Raw genomic sequence first — 18,767 nt, 5'->3', positions numbered from 1 at the left:
AGCTTTTGGTGAATGCTGTAGATGCAGATCTTTATCCCCACTTTTGACACCTGAGGTGTGTTTTCAGGACCTACACTATTCCTATAACTGTAATTTGTTTTAACTATTTTTACTTCTGAATTGTAAATTGTTGTAACTCACCCTGGGACTTGAATTTGAAGGGCATGTAAAAATTTGTTGTTGTTGTTATTAATAATCCAATAATTAAATAAGGCAAAACCGTAGAAAAAATACTTCATAGGGAAACATGAATAGGTTCCCTGCCTCACACATTGCCAAACCCCAGACAAAATTAATATGCTTAAAAGCAAAACAAAACAGTTGAAAGAGAAATATTCTGCCCAATGTTGTTTGGAGAAGCTTTTTTCTCTGCAGAAAAAATATGAACAATTCAGATGCAAGGCATGTCTGTGAAATACCTGAAGAAAGTTCCCAACTGGGTGTGGACTATAATTTGCTCCCTTGGTTCTCTTTGCTTGGGAAGCAGCCAAAGTGAACACCCACGTTTTAAGTCAAAGGAATTTTAAAAAACTCTTTTGACCCAAAGCTTTTATTTCCCATGAATGAGCTACACAAAGTGCTTTGAAACTCAAGAGATAACTACAGTTTAATTAAAAAAAATCAAAATGCAGTTGATTGCTATTAGTAAAATGAATACTTCTGGGTGAAGTTTATAACCAATCAAACCAAAGGGCGTTCCTTCCCTGTCCCCAGCTCTGCTGCCTTGACTTCATTGGTTGTGGGTTGCAGCTCTCTCCACTGCAATTCAGTGAAGGTCATACAGGGTTCCATATATGGATCGGCCTTCTGGGTGGATATAACCCAAATGTGCAAAAAGCTATGGGAGAATAAAACAAAAACTGTACTCAGTGCCCCAGAGTATATGCACATATTATGCTCCTGCACCATATAGGCAGGTCAAACAATCCATATTTGTCAGTTCAGATGGTGCCACTTGGGCAATGGTGAAATTAGACACAGGATTTAATGGGCTTACTTGGGAAGGAGGGTGGAGAAAAGGTGAAAAGGTGAAATATGACTTGTGGTCATTTTTGACACGGCACCATTTTTGACACTTGTCCTTTTATTGCTTGTTTTAATTTTTCCATTTCTCTAAACTCTTAACCAATAAATGAATATTTAGCAAATATTTATTTGCTTATGTTTATTTTACCCAGGTAAAGGATTATTTTTCAATATTTCACTGACGTACAAAGCAAAACTTCTAAAAACAGAATGCCATAAGGGCTAATATATCCAAACTCTACAATTATCTATATAAAACAATGTGTAGTTAAGTAGGTCTAAGGTCAGGAATTATGTTAAGAAACTATTTTAGTAATTGTGATGGTGGCAGCCTCCACTAAGTGAGATAATAATGGCAGAAAAAATTGACAATTTACTTAACTCCTACTAATATATTTGCGCATGTACGTTTGTTCATATGTGCAGATCTTAGCTTTGCTAAACTCTTAAGACAACCAGGAATAGTATGATCTCTGAAGGATAGTTTACAGCCATAGAGGTTACAAATATGCAGAAAACATAAATCAGCCATCATCACTACAGTTTTTAAAACACACAGGACACTGTTTATTATTATTGTTATTTTATAATATACTCATTACATATATATTTCATTTGGCAAAGCCCAGTATTCAAACACTGTAAAACCAGGAGCTGGAACAGAGCAATAGTAAAGCAACATTTATTCTGGCTACACAAGCCTGGCCGTGCATCCTCTATTCATTTCAAAGAGGCTAGGATGCCCAACAGCAGGACATAGAGAACTGATTCTTCTGCTTACATGTGGAACCTACAGGTTCTGTGCAGGTTCTGCCCCTTTCAATGATATTCAATTGCATCCTCCTACCTTTTTTTTTTAATCCCACCACTGCTATCAATAGACACTGTGGCCACTGAGTCTGGCCAGTCCTCAATGGGCTCTTGGCAATAGGGGAGGGGGTTCCCCTCTTAGGGTATTTTCCTCAGATTATTTTTACTTTTGCAAAACTTGTGGCTACCCTAAATGTGCCACTAACTCCCTCTTGTGTGTGGATGGTACAGTTTTGGCTATATAAAGAGTACATCATCAGTACTGTTATAGATTTGGGCGGATTGGTTTTGATAATGCTTGTGAATCGCCAACAAACCTGTGTTTTTTGTATCTACAAGATGGGGGCCTGTAGTAGCAGGAACTGCTAAACCCGTCATACCAGTTTCTGTGTTTAGTTTATGGCCTAGCTGGCACAAATAACTGCATGACTGAAGTGTTTGCTATGTTGCCACAGATACAAGTGAGTTATGAGGAGGGGGTAAGCCATCTCCCCTCTTACCTGCCTGGATGTCATGTAATCCTAGAGTTAGGAAAACAATGAGCCAGGGAACTAGTCTTGGTGTTTAGTCTGAAGCTGGAGAGGGAAGCTGGAAAGACAGACATGTCTTGATATGTGCTGGATCCAAAGCTATGGCTTCTGGCACCCTCTCTCTCCCCCCATAAATCTAATGAGGAGACAAGGACTTTTAGAATGTTAATGCTCTGAGCCATTCTTCACTCTCCATCAATACAATTAATACAAATAAATGTATTGGAAAATTATCAAAGCAAAACGGTTTTTGTGTAATTCTTCTGGGTAGGATCTGCACTCTACAGCCTTCCTGGTTGCCTTCCAGTGGAATACACCAGGAAGAAATTCCTCCCATTAGAGTTTTTCAAATCAGGAAGTGTAGGCAGCCAGGGAGGTTGCAGAGTCCTGGAGAAATGTTTGATGGAAAGGAAACACACCCATACCACCCCTGGCCACCGTGCAACCGTTAAGGTCAAAATCTCACATTCACATAAATTCCAAAGCGAGAATGAGAAGAAAGGACACCTCTTTCACAGAGGAAGAAAACTATTGAGAAAATGGAGAACATGTGTCAGCACAGCCCTACTAGTAGCCATACAGTGGCCTAGCAACAATTGTAGCATTAAATCATGCAGACTTCTGTGCTACAAAAAACTGTTTAAAATAAGGGGGGGGGGGAACCATGCCAGCATACACATGACGTTTTATTCTAGAATCAATGGAGACTGAGCACTTGTTTTTACCCATGTAGTCCTCACAGAATTTAGATCTATTGCACTACATCTCAGTGTGTCCATTTGAAAACAGATGTAGGTGGTCCTGGCAATGGATTTGCCACAGCTGTGCAATGATGCTGTGGGACGCGCACATTACCGCTTCCTTCTTCGTTCATCTGGAGCATGTGCAGGGAGAAAAAGGTTTGGCTAACCTAATCAAGGGGAGGGTTTCCAAGTGCATATCAAGTCACCATGATACCCTTTGTGGATGGCAGGTTCTAGAATCAATCTGGATTGAAAGAAGCACGTTGAGGATGAGCACGAATGATTTTGCATTAGAAACAAGTTGGCATGCACACAACCTACATGTTAAATACAAACGTGTGCAAGGAAGCCCTGATATGTCAAAATGGGAAAATAATAGGCTTGAGGGTATATTAATTTTGAATGGCCAGAAAAGGAGTTGCACAGCCTGTGTAACGCAGCAGTTGGGGGGTTGGACTTAGACCAAGGAGATTCAGACTCAAATCCTCCCACAGCAACAAAGCTTACTGGGTGACTTTGGGACAGTAACCATCGCTCAGCTTAACCTATCCGACAGGTTTGTTGTGTGGATAAAAGGAGAAATATGTATGCCACTCTTAGCGCTTTACAGGAAGCATGGGACAAAACCTTTTCATAAATAAACAACCCTTTTAGCCGCTGGTTGTTTCCCCATGCAAAATTGCTCCCCAGTCTGCTGCTCCCCTCCCCTTCACAGGGTTCCAAGTGCATATTTACAATGACAATTATACAATGCAAGGACAATTGTGACCTGCAGGGAAAGAGTTAGGCACCTGGTCTCTGTATTACTCTTTTGCTCCAAAGCACAGCCTCCCGAGGCAGCTTTTTATTAAAAACAAAACAACAACATCACTGTCTCCAGAGGCAGCTTCTCATGAAAAATAACAGCAGCAGCAACAAAAACGTTGGGGCTTTTGCTTCATGTAATAGCATGCAATGTGTGATTTTTCCCTTAAAAGATATAATTTGATTCATTTTTTTCTATCTTTTATAGTTTGTAAACCACCACAATTTATATGTGAAGCATGTAATGGATTTTCACAGCAAATACAGAAAAGACACATCAGGCATGTGAAGCTCCAAATGTACATGGATTAACTTTAGTTAAACATTCGGTCCTGTACTTTGAACTAGGTTACTGATAGCGTAGGAATGCAGCTCTGGTCTGGATTTTGTTGAAATTAATGGGAAGCAAAACAAATCCTGCGCTCTAGGTTGGCAATAAATTATAACCATTTTTTAATTTGTTTGTATTTTTTTGTCAACATAATAATTTTTTAAAAATGTAACATAAACTTACACTGTCATTCTGACAGGGCCGGGCCACAACTTGGCCCTTCAACTATTCTTGCTAGTTCCTTTCAGTTTCTTCCCAGCAATGAATAACGTGAAATCACAAATGAGGACAAACAGAAAGTAATTTTTCTCTGTGTCTATGGCTGTCAGCTATATTTCCTATTGAGAAGTCTGTTGCCACCTCAAAAGTCAGGAGTACAGAACTAAATATTGAGAATGACAGCATTTTCTGGATTACACAAAGCTTTGCTACCCAAGGACTATCCTTATTTGTGATTATACATAATTGTAACAATAATGGGACAAACTTCACTAGTTCCATATTTAAAGAATTCCTAACCAAAACCAGATTTAAACATATTCAAATATCAAATCACACAGTTTCCAATGACCATGCTGCAAGAATTACATGGATTGTCAAAGAAGAGACGGAAAAGATGACTAATTGGAGTTTGGAGACAAAGGTGGCTTGATTCCTTTTGAAATATAGAACCACACCCCAAATGATGGGTGTGCATCCAGCCCAATTATTGATAAGAGGATAATAACTTACTAAAACTTATTGCATTCTAGTATGAAAGAGGAAGTGCAAAGGAAATAGACACACTTGGGTTACAGCGTCATGTCTACACCAAGAGTTTAATTACCAGGCAATTTAAAGAAAGATTATTTATCTCTCAGAATTTGTTAAGAATGATCACCCCAAAGCACAAACTGGAGCTGTTATTGAGATTTCAAAAAATGGGAGTGTGAGGACCTCTATACAGTCACTTAGCAATTAATATATTTTTCACTAAGGAGCTCAAGGTGATGTAGATGGTTCTCCACCTCTCCATTTTATCCTCATGACAACCCTGTGAGGTAGGTTAGGCTGAGAGACAGCAACTAGCCGAAGGCCACCATGTGAGCTTCATGGCTGAGCAGGGGTATGAACTCTGATCGCCCGGGGGGGGGGCACTAGGTGGTGCATTGGAAGATGGCTGACAATAACATCTCTCCGACACACACGAGGTAATTAAGAGGCTGCTATGGGAAGTATGCAACCTTCCTGACCCCCCAAGGAGATGGGGGGACTGCCTTGCCAGCGGTGTCCATAATGCACCCCCGGATCGAAAGAAGGGGGTGTCCGGTCACTTGGCACCAGCCCTCGGTGAAGTCGGCTCTTCCTGACGCTTTCTCCAATCAGCGTACTGGTTTGCTTCAGCTCGAAAATATAATTGGAAATATATAATTGGAAAGAAGCTGAAGCACATACATCCAGCGAGGTTCGGGAGCTAAGACTGCTGATTAATGGATCTCTGGGACCGGAGCGACGGGCGGGACAAATAAATCAAGTGATGAATCACCATTAAGAGACTGGTATGTTTGGAGTGAAACAGAAGGGGGGTGGAGGAAAAAACTTTTATTTTCTTTGCCTTATGTGAGTATTAATAACCCTCTATCCCAGAAAAGAAGAATTGTTGCATTTTATTAATCACAAGCAGGATTTTAAGAACTGTGTGTGGAGAATTATGGATCAAAGAGACGATTGGTAAACACCGGAGAACGGAGGAAAATTTTATGACGCAGTTTTAAATGGCGCCTCGCTAAGACAGGCTTGTCTAAGAAAGACGGGGGGAGGAGGACCAGGATCATCGGAATGTGAATGATGATTGGAATGTGATCTAAACCTGGCAGAGCCCTCAGATATACTTGGAAAGCCTGGAAAAATTAATGGACAGACTGAGGATAAATTCTTTACGGAGGTGTGGAATGGCGGCTGTCCCTATGTGATATGATTTTTGGAGAGTGTAAAACCCACACAGAGGATGTTTGCTTCCAACCCGCTTGTGAAGTTTATCAGAGATCACAAAGAAAGGAATATACGATAATAACAAGAAGATGAAGAAAGTAATAAAGAGACTATCCGGATAGAACTGGATAGAACTGTCTAATTAAAGCAGCAATAAAAGTGATGCTTGGACCCCCGTTCAGAGCTTGAAGTATGGGTACCCCCAATAAAATTTAAAAATTTGGCTGTATAATTTGGAATTAATGTGATTTGGAAATAATGTGATTTGATTAGCCTGTTAATAAAAATTATATTTTTTAAAAAAAGAACTCTGGTCGCCCGGGTCCAAATTCAACACTAACCCCTACATCATACTGCTTTCTTAAAAAAAAGAAAAAAAGATGTCAAGCAAAAAAAAAAATAGCTTGGCATATGTTTTAAGTTTTTAATTCTTCAAAGCAATCCCTGTTTTTGAACTTATTAAATACTGTGAAATTTTTTTTTGGCAGCCAAACTAATAAAAAGGCACTGGTAACTATAGTTCTCATTCTATATTTTAAATTGCACAAGCACATTCACATTGACTAATTAGGATGTTCACATGTAACTTCTTGAGCTAACCATATATCTTCTAACTGTAACATTACTAAAATATAGGTTGCACTTACCTACTTAGCAGCATTTATTTATTCATTCATTCATTGCATTTATATCACACCTTCCACCCCACCCCACAAGCAGCTCAGAGTGGCATATATGGTTCTCCTCAACAACCCCTCTGCAGGAGGTTAGGCTGAGAAGGAATGATTGGCCCAAGGTCACCCACTGAGTTTCATGGCCATGTGGGGGTTTGATCCTTGGTCTCCTGGTCCCTAATCCAACATTCTAACAATACAGTGGTGCCTCGCAAGACGAAATTAATCCGTTCCGCGAGTCTCTTCGTCTTGCGGTTTTTTCGTCTTGCGAAGCACGGCTATTAGCAGCTTAGCGGCTATTAGCGGCTTAGCGGCTATTAACGGCTTAGCAGCTATTAGCGGCTTAGCGGCTTTAAGAAAAAGGAAACAAACTCGCAAGAACTTGCAAGACGTTTCGTCTTGCGAAGCAAGCCCATAGGGAAATTCGTCTTGCAGAATGACTCAAAAAATGGAAAACTTTTTCGTCTTGCGAGGCATTCGTCTTGCGAGGTACCACTGTACATCAAGTACATTGGAGCTTACTCTAGATAAATGGGTACAGAATTGCAGGCTCAATGCATGATTTCCATTCTACGTATAAAATAACCTCTCTTAATTTCAGGATATTATCTGCCAGGTCATAACAAATACATCCAAAATGCCTTAGTTTTGTTGTTGTTGTTAATTGGAGGTTTCACTTGCAGGACAATTTGGAAACAGAACCTTGATTTTCTGGAGAATCACGCACACGCACACACACCACACACATCCCATGTGTGATGTAATACAGAGAATGTAATGAATATCTAAATCTCATCAGCAGGATTTAATTTCATTACAGCATTCTGAAATATTAATGATTTTAGTCAAATATAGTTATAACTTCTTTCTTGAATTTTTTTTTTTGTGTATATATATATATATATATATATATATATATATATATATATATACATATATACACACACACACACACACACATACATATACTGGAATTAGGACAGAATCAGATTAGTACGGGGAACTTCTGGCCTGTGGATCTAATAAGGTCTGCCAGGCCATTTTAGCCAAGCCATGCCGACTTGCACTATGTTGTCAGATGGGCTGAAAGCAGGGTTTGCACTCAGGCCCCACCAAATAGCTCATTTGTGGCCTGGGCAAAGCCATTTTGGTGCCTTTGGAATGATTCTGGCAAGTGCCAGAATCATTGGTGCCTTTGTGATGATTTGTAATTGCTGCTAATTAATAATTTGTTAGACTAATCAATTAACAACAACAACAACAAAGTGTTTATGTGGAGGAAGTCTTTCCCTGTCCCTTCAGAAAGATTTACTCACATGCAGACTTAATTAATTTAAGGCTGCAATACGATACACTTATCTGAGATTAAGTCTCATTGAATTCACTATAGTTTACTTCTGAGTAAACATGCATAGGATTGCATGATACTTGATTCACAGTGCAATCTTATGCTCATTTAATCAGAAATAAGGGCCATTGTGTTCCATGGGGCTTACACTCAGGTAAGAATGCACAGGATAACAGCTTAAAATTCATACCACTCAAATACTAAGTGTGGTATTCAATGCTAGGACTAGTGAAATTAATAGACATGACTAGCTTAGGTCTACTAATTTCAATGAGTCTACTCTGAGTAGGGCTTAGTTGACTACAACTCTTATGGGAGGATCCAATGTTACTCTTACATATGGTAAATTCACTGAAATTAATAAACATGCTTAATGAACTATTTTAAGTGGATCCACTCTGAATAGGACTAACATTGGAGACAACTCTAAGATATATTTAACTTGGTGACAGTTCTGATTTGGACTGACGTAATCAAATATTTGCACAGCATTTCCAGATGTCAGACTTAGATCAACTCTGAGGCTCTTGCACACTATTTATGTTAATATGCCATTTGCCAATGCAGAAAAGAATACAGAAGAGATGCATTTGGAAAGCCAGTTCTCCAGCCAGCAAAGATTTTAAATTTATATTAGGAACCAGAATGAAGCAAAAAGAGCTTTGACTTCATGTTTGGAAGTCCTGCTGTGTTCTGTGAACTCTTTGAGTTATGAAGCATTTCTGTCAGAATATCTCCAAAGGTGTTATCCTCCCCTCTTATGTTAATAGCTATGCAAACAGGGAGGTTTAGGCTTCAGAAGTGATCAAAAAGATAATCAGCACCCAAAGAGCATCACTTCAGGCTTTAAGGATACAGAACTAGACGGGAATGCCATGATATTTGTCTGAAGCAATTGGATCAAGCAACTACTGGGAGCAAGTTGTCCACTGTTACTTTTCAGACCATTTCAAATATAGCTTCGTATTTTTTATTATGACAATAGGACCATGAACTTGGAACAAAACTAAAGATGCTATGAGGATTCATCATTAATCCACTGCCACATAGACCACCAAATGCCATCTGTAGCTATTCACAGAACAGGAGAGAAAAGCAATTTTGCAGACTCTCAAAGCAGAAATGCTCCCAAACGTGAATCCTGAAGTTCCTAAAAGAGACAGCAACCAAACCAACTGTTTGGATGCTTCTGAGGACCAAACTAGGCATGCACTTATATACATTTCAGACAGCTACATAACTTGTTTTTTGTCTTAACTAATTACGCGGGTGGGGAAGCCCAATTCTTAAGGTGAAGGCAGTGCATGGGCAGGGGAACCTTCTGTCTTCACTCCCTCATTGAGGTTGGAATGAAAATCACCTGCCCTGCCTTGCCCCCAGGACTAAGCAGCCTTAGAAAGATGTCCCCAAATGCATAAGTGCCACTACATGCTATATATTAAATTGCCCCTCTCACTGCTACAAAGGTTATTATGTCAGCACCTAAGTTCCAGCAGACCTTTTTCTCTCTCTCTCTCTCCCTGGGGGATACCCTACAGCTCAGACCAATCTCCAATTACACCCTTCAGGCTGTTGCATCCTGATAAAATCTCTCCTCAAGAGCCAAGGAGGCTGGAGAACTTGAGACAGATTCAGTTCCTACCTTGGAGTCGCCACTATTTGCATATTATTTTAGTAACTGCATGGCATATGGAAGTGCAACAGAAGATGCATCTCCTGGCTTACAGATGCAGGAATGATAGCAGCCTGTCCCACTGTTGTTGTTGTTGTTGTTGTTGTTGTTGTTGTTGTTGTGTGTGGGAGAAGATAAGGTTAAGGGTGTTTATTGTCAGGGACATGCCACAGCCATGGGCAAGTGTACTTGAATTTTAATGGGGGAAGGTGTGTTCTTTAGCTCAGGATTATTGAGATAAGCTGCTGGAGCTGGCACCAAAGAGGCCGCAGGCCAGGGATGGGGAACATTTCTAGCCTGAGTACCACACTCCCTCACAGACAACCTGCCAGGCCACATTTGTGGTGGGTGGGCCATAGAAAAACGTGGGTGGAGCAATGGAGGTGATTTGGTCACACTGAGCATGGAGCTGGCACCACAGGGGGCACCACAACTATGATGTAGAATGGAAGGTGAGAGGCAGGTGGGAGGATTTTGGCACCACACAGGGCACCGCTGAAATTTGAGACCCAAAGGTCTGCCACTGGGAAAATGTCAGGAATGGAAAGGGTTCAACCCAGTCCACACATGGCCTCCCCATTCTGTTGCTCAAAAACCTCTAAGGGCAGTTTGGAATAAGTGCATCTCCAGCTGAGCCGGGGTTCAGCCAGGGCTATGCCAGCCAAATTCCCCTGCCTGGCTCAGCTGGAGATACACTTCCATCTTCCATCCTAGCTCAGCTGGCTCTCATCTCTCCTTGTGAAGTCTGGCAAAAGTCCTGAAAAGGGCCGTTTTAGATGTGTGTGTGTGGCAGTGGTGGGACAGGGCAGGGGGAGACTTATTCCTATTCCAAACTCCTTATATCTCAGTCATATGACCCAGCAACCCAACTGAAGTTACACTGGCAAAAATGATGGAGTGTGTCAAACTCTGTTTTAAAGTTTTGTTTTTCTTCTGCCTGGCTTCGACCGATTCAGCAGCCTTCCTTCTGAGCAGGGTTTGGAACAGGGGTAACTTTGGCTGGCTTATGATATTTTGGGCTGTTGTTGTTGCTTTTAACAAAAGTTAATTGGAGAGGTTTGCCCTCTGGCATCTAACTCTTCTTTTATAGCTACTTACCTATATTCTGGGTTATTTATAATTATATATTTATTAAAAAAATATACCCTGCCCTTCATCAACAGGTGATCTCAGGGCAGGCAACAGAATAAGCAAATACACACTTTCTTTTATTATTTGGTCCATTGTCTTTGCCCCCCTCTTTTGCAACTATATTTTTTTGACAGGTATCTTAAATACAACTCTCTCTATGTCTCTAGATATAACTTAAAAAGGAAAGTTACACACATGTAATTGGGCCATGAAACAAAACACTATAGAGACCATTCTACTCAGGGCCATCTTAAGCATATCCAGTCCTGTGGTGCAAAGATCCCTCCGGCACACCTCCCCCATCCGTTTCCCAGAGTTGTCAACCTTTTTTAAGGGAGACACCAACAGCGGCGGAGGAAGCCTCTTGGGACGGGACGGTGCTGCCAGCAACATGCCCAGCTTTGAGGGGCTGGAGGAGGCGGGCAGCAGCTGGAGGGTGGCTCCTCTGCTGGGGAAGAGACAGAGGCTGGACGTGGCACCTCCGGGCTCAGCTGGCCACTTCATGCTGCAATGGTCATGGCAGGCGGAGGCTCCGGGCGTGACGCTCCTTTGGCGCGGCATAGCGGAAGCAGGTGAGGGCAGTGAGCGGGCCCAGGGAGCCGGCCCCGTGGATTTCCACGGTGCCTGATACCTGGCTCAAAGACAAAGATGGCTAGCAGGAGGGGCACTGTGCATGCTTGTGCCTCAACCTGTTGGGTGAGCAAGCATACAGAGCGAGCGGGCCTGCGCTAAGCAAGCGAGGGCGCATGCGCCGCTCCTGCCGAGCATCGGTTTTTCCCCTTTAACCTTCTGGCGCCCCACAGAATTCGGTGCCTGCAGGCTAAAAGGAAAAAACCAAGGCGACGCTTGGCGGTAGCGGCTCACGCACCCTTGCTCATTCAGCGCGCTCGTTCGGTATTCCCTGGACTCTCGCCTGGCACTCTCCAGAACTTGGCGCCCCGCACCACTAGCGTCTATGGGTAAGACGGCCCTGACTTAGTTTTTGTGCTTTGTTTTTCCCAATGAACATTTACTGCAGCCCTTTAAGACAGGACTTGGGAACATTTTTGAACCAAAGGGTTGCATTATCTTGTGGTAAATCTCTTAGAAGCCACATACCAAATATGGGTGGGACTGAAGTCATCAGTGGGTGGTGCCAAAGCCAAAATTAATTGGGGCCAGAGCTAGTGATGAGACACTCTTCTTTTTTCTTCTAGCCACCCTTTTAAGTTTCAGAAAAAAATGATTATAGGATATGAGACTTTATATCCCTTTTAAATTCCTGTCTTAGATTAATGAAGTAGAAGACATTAGCAACATTATCATGATTAGGCTATCATAATAGCTCATTAAAAGATTTGCCTTTCTCTTTAACACTTTAAAATAAGGCTGTCCTTTAAATAAGACAAATTCAGATGGTGTGTTGCAGGTATTCTTGATGGCGTTATCACAGAAGTATGTGTCATACAATTTTGGATTCTTGAGGTGGGGCTGAAAAGAATAAGAAAGTTCTCATAGTGGAGGTAAATACCAAAGCATTCCAAAGAACCTGCCACACCAAAACGAAGTATTGGGCTTCCAGCACAATTAAGCTGACGGCTTCAACAGCTGTACTGGCACAAAAGAAATACACACACACACACATATATAATAAACAGTGTCAAGGCTTTGATCATGAGAATGATCAAGATTGTAGCATCCCTGTCATAATGTGGTTCCAGCAGTGAGAGGAGAAATCAGAGAGTCAAGCAAGGTGTGGCTCTGGAGTTTCATTGCTCAAGGCTAATTATTCACCCAAGTCCCCACCCGAGAAAAGCTGCTTGGCAGGTTTGGTGTTGCAGACAGCTGTCAAAGGAGACCAGCCAAGCCAAACTGTTTTTGATGAGGTTGCCGACACTGTACCTTTAAAACACATTTTAAGCACATTTCCTTCCTCAAAGAATTCTGGCCACTGTAGTCTATTCAGGGTGGCTGTCTACTGAAGCTCTGCGAGGGGTAAAGTCAAGTGCCCAGAGAGGGGAAATGTGCTTTGAACATGCTTTCAGGATACAGTGTGTATGCAGCCCAAGATTGCACTGCACTCAGCAAAATAATCCCATACCTTCTGGCACACATTCAGTTCTCAGCCATTATATGTCGTATTGTATAAGATGGATTTTTTAACATTTAACCATATGTGTCTTGAAACCCCACAAGGCTAATCTTTTTTAAAAATATAATTTTGCTCAAGGAAAATGTACAGCTGTGGGCATTTCTGGGCATCCCATTACAGAATATTTTACCATTTATTTATCCAGTTCAGAATATTTATTTGGTGGCATATGGAGAATAGTGGAGCATAGAGAAGCACAGCTCTAAGTCCTATTTTTCAGAGCATGGGTGATATTATCCACACTGGGATACTGGGTGGACCCTTCATGATCTGCCAAGTGAATGATGGTGACCACAAGGCTTTCTTTTTTTAAAAAAAGATATTTTTATTACTTTTTTTCCAGATAGATATCAACAATACAGAAAGACAAAGAAAACAAGAAAAGAAAAGGAAAAAAAAACAAAACTGATTTTTCCAAAGCTTATTTCAATCTTCCAACGGACTTCCTCACATCTCCCGCACAATGCAATCTTTATAATAAATTTGTCAGCAAATTATAACCTTGTTTCATGTATTTCTTTTGTACTTTCAATTGCATTTTAAGTTTAAATTACTTATTATCCAATTACTCTATAAACACATATATTTATCCTTTTTGAACATTTAAACATTGGTTCTTTCATTAATATTATCTAATTTCATATATGTTCCACTCCCTTTGCTGGAGCTAACCTTCCAAGTCATGCGAAGTCCTATAGTTCATATAACTTGTAGAATTTTTGCAAATAGTCCTTACATTTTTTCCAGTCCTCCTCCATTGCTTCTTCTCCCAGATCTCGAATCCTGGCAGTCATCTCAGCCAACTCCATGTAGTCCATCAATTGCGTTTGCCACTCTTCCAGTGTGGGCAAATCTTGAGTCTTCCAGTGTTTAGCGATAAGAATTCTTGCTGCTGTGGTTGCAGGTGACCACAAGGCTTTCAAGTTTGTTTGTGAGAACCTAGAAATCAGAGAATGACAAAGATAACTGAGCAGAGGTTGGATATTCCTTTCCTTTTCTTTACTCAGGTTCCTTAGGCATGCTGATGCTAATAAATTTGGTACAGTGGTGCCTCGCAAGACGAAAAGAATTCGTTCCGTGAGTCTTTTCATCTTGTGATGTTTTTCGTCTTGCGAAGCACGGTCCGTCGCAACTGCGCCTCTTCAAGCGGCTTTTTAAAAAAAGTGCAAGACGTTTTCGTCTTGCGAAGCAAGCCCATAGGGAAATTCGTCTAGCGAAGCAACGCAAAAACGGAAAACCTTTTCGTCTAGCGAGTTTTTTGTCTTGCGAGGCATTCGTCTTGCGGGGCACCACTGTATTATGTACTGTTGCTGTTTGATGTATAACTGCCTGTATTTTTGGATTCTCCTTGTGAACACGGCAATGGGGGTTGTTATTATGAGCTCCTGAACTTAAAGATGTACTACTGTGCCACTGGGTGGGATGCCAACAAGGAAATCTGCCACAAAATCCCCATACATTGGTCTCGATGCTTAGAGGTAAGCAAGAGCTACTTGAAGTTTTACATCTTCTGAAGGGAGCTATGCAGAACCCTGGTTCTGCAATTCCCCTCCCAGCGCATCAGCCAGTGCCTATGAACTACAGCAGAGGGTGCTAATATAGGTTCCCAGAAAATTTATTCCTTACTGGGAATATCTTTCAGGTGCTTCTTATACTTTTCATTAAAGCATTATTTGGTTTACAGTGCTTGAGGAAAACAAATGGCTAAATGGCACCTTAAACCTTGGTTATGGGAACAACAATGGAATGTCTAGGCGTGTTTTTTTAATAACAAAAATACAAAGCTAAAAATGAATGAACTACAGCTAAAATATTATGTTAATTTTTCACATGGTCTAGTCCTTCCCCTGCCCCACCCCTTATTCTTAAGAGACTCTCTTCTCCAGAGAGTAGCAGGAAGTAGAGAGGCAGAAAAAGGTCCTCCTTTCCATCCACTCTGCAGTTTTAATCTGAAATTTTAGGCACAGTACTGTGCCCAGAGCTCAGAAACTGCTAATGAAATTCCCTGTCACAAAATGCACCTAGAACAATGGGAGTTTTGAACACTGCAAACACCTATAGTATATTTCTTTCCTAAGGGACAGAGGAATGTAGTATGCACAGATGTACTGGTTAGTGGTGTCTATACGTAATATGTAGCACTGTATATATGAAGTAATGGCAGCCTCATACTTGGTGTCATTCAGGAAATTTGAGAAGTGAAAAAAAAAATAGTTCAGTTTGGAGAAGTTCAGTCCACTAACTTGATTCAAAATGGCATCAACTTATATCCAAAATTGCTCTTTCATCTCAGAAATCATGCAAAAATTGATTTTGATATCATACGAGGTGTCCAAATGCATCACAAGCTAACAGCTTTCCAAAAAATATGGAGTAAATGGAAGTCAGAAATGGGATAGGGAAGAATTTTATGTAACATCTGTTTTACAACTGATTGTTCTTAATGCCTCAGAACGCCCCCTCTTTTCTTAAGGGGTGAATCAAATGCTAGTAGTGTGTGTTTTGTGGGTGGAGTGGAATGAAGACTACACTGTAAATAAAAACACTGCCTGTTGTAAAAATTCCAAAAACAGGTATTTTTAGCAACCGTACTGGAAGAATTTAACCCATCAAATAAAGCAGAAGCTGCAAAATTAAAGCCAAGCACTTGTTTTCATGAGCTTCTGCAGCAGGTACACCCTATTTTAACCAATCATTATACAAATAATCAGCTGCAGAAATAATTGCTTCCTTGGCTAAAGGACAAAGGCATCCTTCTTTCCAGTGTGCACACTGTTGAATCCCTAAGGCACTGAACATGTCAAGACTAATGCTTTGTACTTAATATCTAGCTTCAGAGTGATAGTTCTCAGATCTACTTTGGATATGAAAAATTGGGGCTTGTTCTTAGTACAAAAATCCAGTACTGAGAGCTCACAGCTTCATCTCCCTCAATCTCATACAAACACAGAAAACTATGCGTAAAATATGTTGGAAAAATATATCCATTTGGACATGAAAATACATCAGGACCAAAGAGACTTTGAGGTTCCATTTGTTTTACGTTGCTTTGTGATGGATGGTAATTATTAATCAGGGCTGTACCAAGACATTTTGGCAACTGAGGTGGACCACAAGTGGCACCCCCTTCCTCATCAGGGAAGAAGGTGTGAGGGAAGATCCACATCAGGAACTGGGGGTTGGGGGGGGGAGAGAAAGCTTGACACTGGGATCTGCTGTCCCTGTGGATTCCGCTGCCTGAGGTGGTCTCCTCACCTTGGCAGGCCAGCCCTGTCATTAATGCAACTGTTGCAGCTTCTTAGATTGCAATCCCATTCCTTCTTCCCTAAAGGAAATCCCACTGAACTCAGTGAGCCTTTATTCCAAGCAAATACTGTATGTATAAGCTTGTGCAGTGAGAGTCTTAAAAGTAAAGAGAAAAGCATAAGTGTTCTAGCTGACACACAAGCTCTCTTTGTTCCTTGAATGGAGAGAGGTATCATAAACTAAACTTCCCCTCCCTTTTAGCTAGAACAGAAAACTGAGAGGTTTATCTTGCATTTATAGTGGCTTGATGGTATTTGTTGTTCCATGGATATTTTTTTTTTGAAAGTATATAACCACCCACTGTTTTCAGTAGATGTGGTGTTAAATATTGCTTCCTTATGTGTGTGAGATCAAAGGTGGATTCTGATGTGACAGAAGCAGCAAACTCTTCCATGTTGTCTTCCAACTGTACACAATGAAGGCGTGGCACTCGATCAAACCTCTGCCCCTGCCTGTCACACTTTGATTGTTGGTGTGCACAAAACCTATGATTTCTTCCCCTTGTCTCTTTGCTGTCGAGAAGATAGTAGGCCAAGCTGGAATTTGGAAACAAATCAAGAGAGCACGGAGAGTTTTCAGCTACAGATAGCTGAACTGGAAGGAGCCAGGCTGTGAGGGCCCATGCTGAAGCGGGATCAGTGGCTGTGCTGCATGCTTTTGGAGTCTATCTTGATTGTAGTATGCTCTACTTTGAAGATTACACCCATATTATAAAGACACCATAACAAGTGTTATCTGTCTCTCTGACACACACAGACATATGTATCCAAGGGCTTCACTATGTCTAATGGGATTTTTGATGCTTTCCTTTGCATAGGCAATATCTGTGCTATATCACAATTCTTCCTGAAACACCCCACAGTTTCAAAAAAAACAATTTAGCATACCACATGGGAGGTCTGCTCTTTGGGAAAATAAAAGTCCAAAATCCCTTTGGGGCATGTTGAACTAGTCATAGAATATTTATGTGCCGACTAGAGGCTCAAATAGGTGTAGTTGCACCTGTCTAATCTCTTAAGTCCAGTCATAATATTAGGTTAAGGATGTGAGGGCAATAAGTCACCACCTTCTCAATCATTTATGAGTCTTATCTTCTGCATGAAGTTTCAGAAACTGGGTGTGGAAAGTGGGCACAGCAACCCCTGGGGGGGTCATTAGGTACATCAAGGAAATTTTAATAAATGAAACTCAAAAGCTATCAGTTATGCTCATCTTATAGCTAAATAAGGATAATGAGCTACTATTAGAATAAGCTGTTCCTCCTTCCGTTAAAGTATGACCTTTAATCTTGGGCAAGAACTACACCCAGATAGAAATCAATGCGCTAGGACTACCTAGGTGAAAATGACTTTTTTCTTTCCCATATGACTTTTGTTCTTTACAAATCTCCTTGTTTACGTTTCAAGAACTTTTAGCACCTGAATCATTCAGATTTGCTTATGAATGCATTATTGCCTTCTTCATTTCCAAAAGCCAACTGTTAATAATGTGCAGGAGTATTTGTGGTAGATGGACTCCTGCCATATGTATATATTGCCACTAGGGAGTTATTTGTGTTGGTGGATTAAAGATTTATGAAAAAGAGAGGATGTCAGGGATGTGGCTGAATCGAATGCCTGGGAAGAGTCTGACTTGGGAGATGAAGGATTGCCAGTACAAAGAGAGCCAGAGTCTGACTCTGGAGACAATAGAATGCAGACAGGAGTGGGTGAGCTCTTTCTTCACTAGCCACAAGCTGCAGCCAAGTGAGAAGACACAAGCCCCTGTTTGGGTGATGCAGTTATGCCACACCTTAGCTAAGCTGAAGGACTGGGGAGAAGCAAAACAGCTGTGACCTCCTCTCTGGGAGCCTGTTAGTTTATGTAGTCTTGGTAAGCCATAATTTGGCTTACCATATTGTGTGAACAGGGCCTATATATAAAAAGTTTGATTGCATTATACATATCTGTCTTGCTGGTGATTGTCAAAATAGCAGCTCTGAAGTTACAGTGCATCGAAGTTGTAATTAACCTCAGGAGGAAAGCCTGCAAATGGTAGTATTCCTTCCAAGGTATGTAGCAGTTGGTGGGGAGGATTTGTATTGGAACTGCAATGCATGGGGAAAGAGTTAACCCTCTCCCTACATGCCACAATTCTGATCACAACCACTTTCCATGGCTGCAATTTATTGACAGATATATGTGCAATACAGTAATGCATTTCACATTCTGTCTAATTTGGACCTCACATGGAGACACATGATGGTTATGCTTGGTAGATCACACCCTTGCTTATATATAACTGAGGTCTC

The 18,767-nt window shown here is 41.1% G+C and overlaps 1 long non-coding RNA gene across 1 annotated transcript in view; it reads right to left on the bottom strand.

Annotated features, from left to right (window-relative positions):
• Nucleotides 1–351: 351 nt before the first annotated feature.
• LOC308594125 overlaps nucleotides 352–18,767 on the bottom strand; it is a 79,474-nt gene continuing 61,058 nt past the window's right edge. Inside the window, exon 3 of the long non-coding RNA XR_014011348.1 lies at nucleotides 352–838. This is a non-coding gene — a long non-coding RNA (uncharacterized lncRNA). The remainder of the gene's footprint in view (nucleotides 839–18,767) is intronic.

The sequence above is a fragment of the Podarcis bocagei genome (assembly GCF_964188305.1).
Source record: "Podarcis bocagei genome assembly, chromosome: 8".
In the NCBI taxonomy this organism is placed as follows: Eukaryota; Metazoa; Chordata; class Lepidosauria; order Squamata; family Lacertidae; genus Podarcis; species Podarcis bocagei.
Note: the sequence above shows the minus strand (reverse complement) of the source record. Positions and strands in the feature narration are given on the sequence as shown.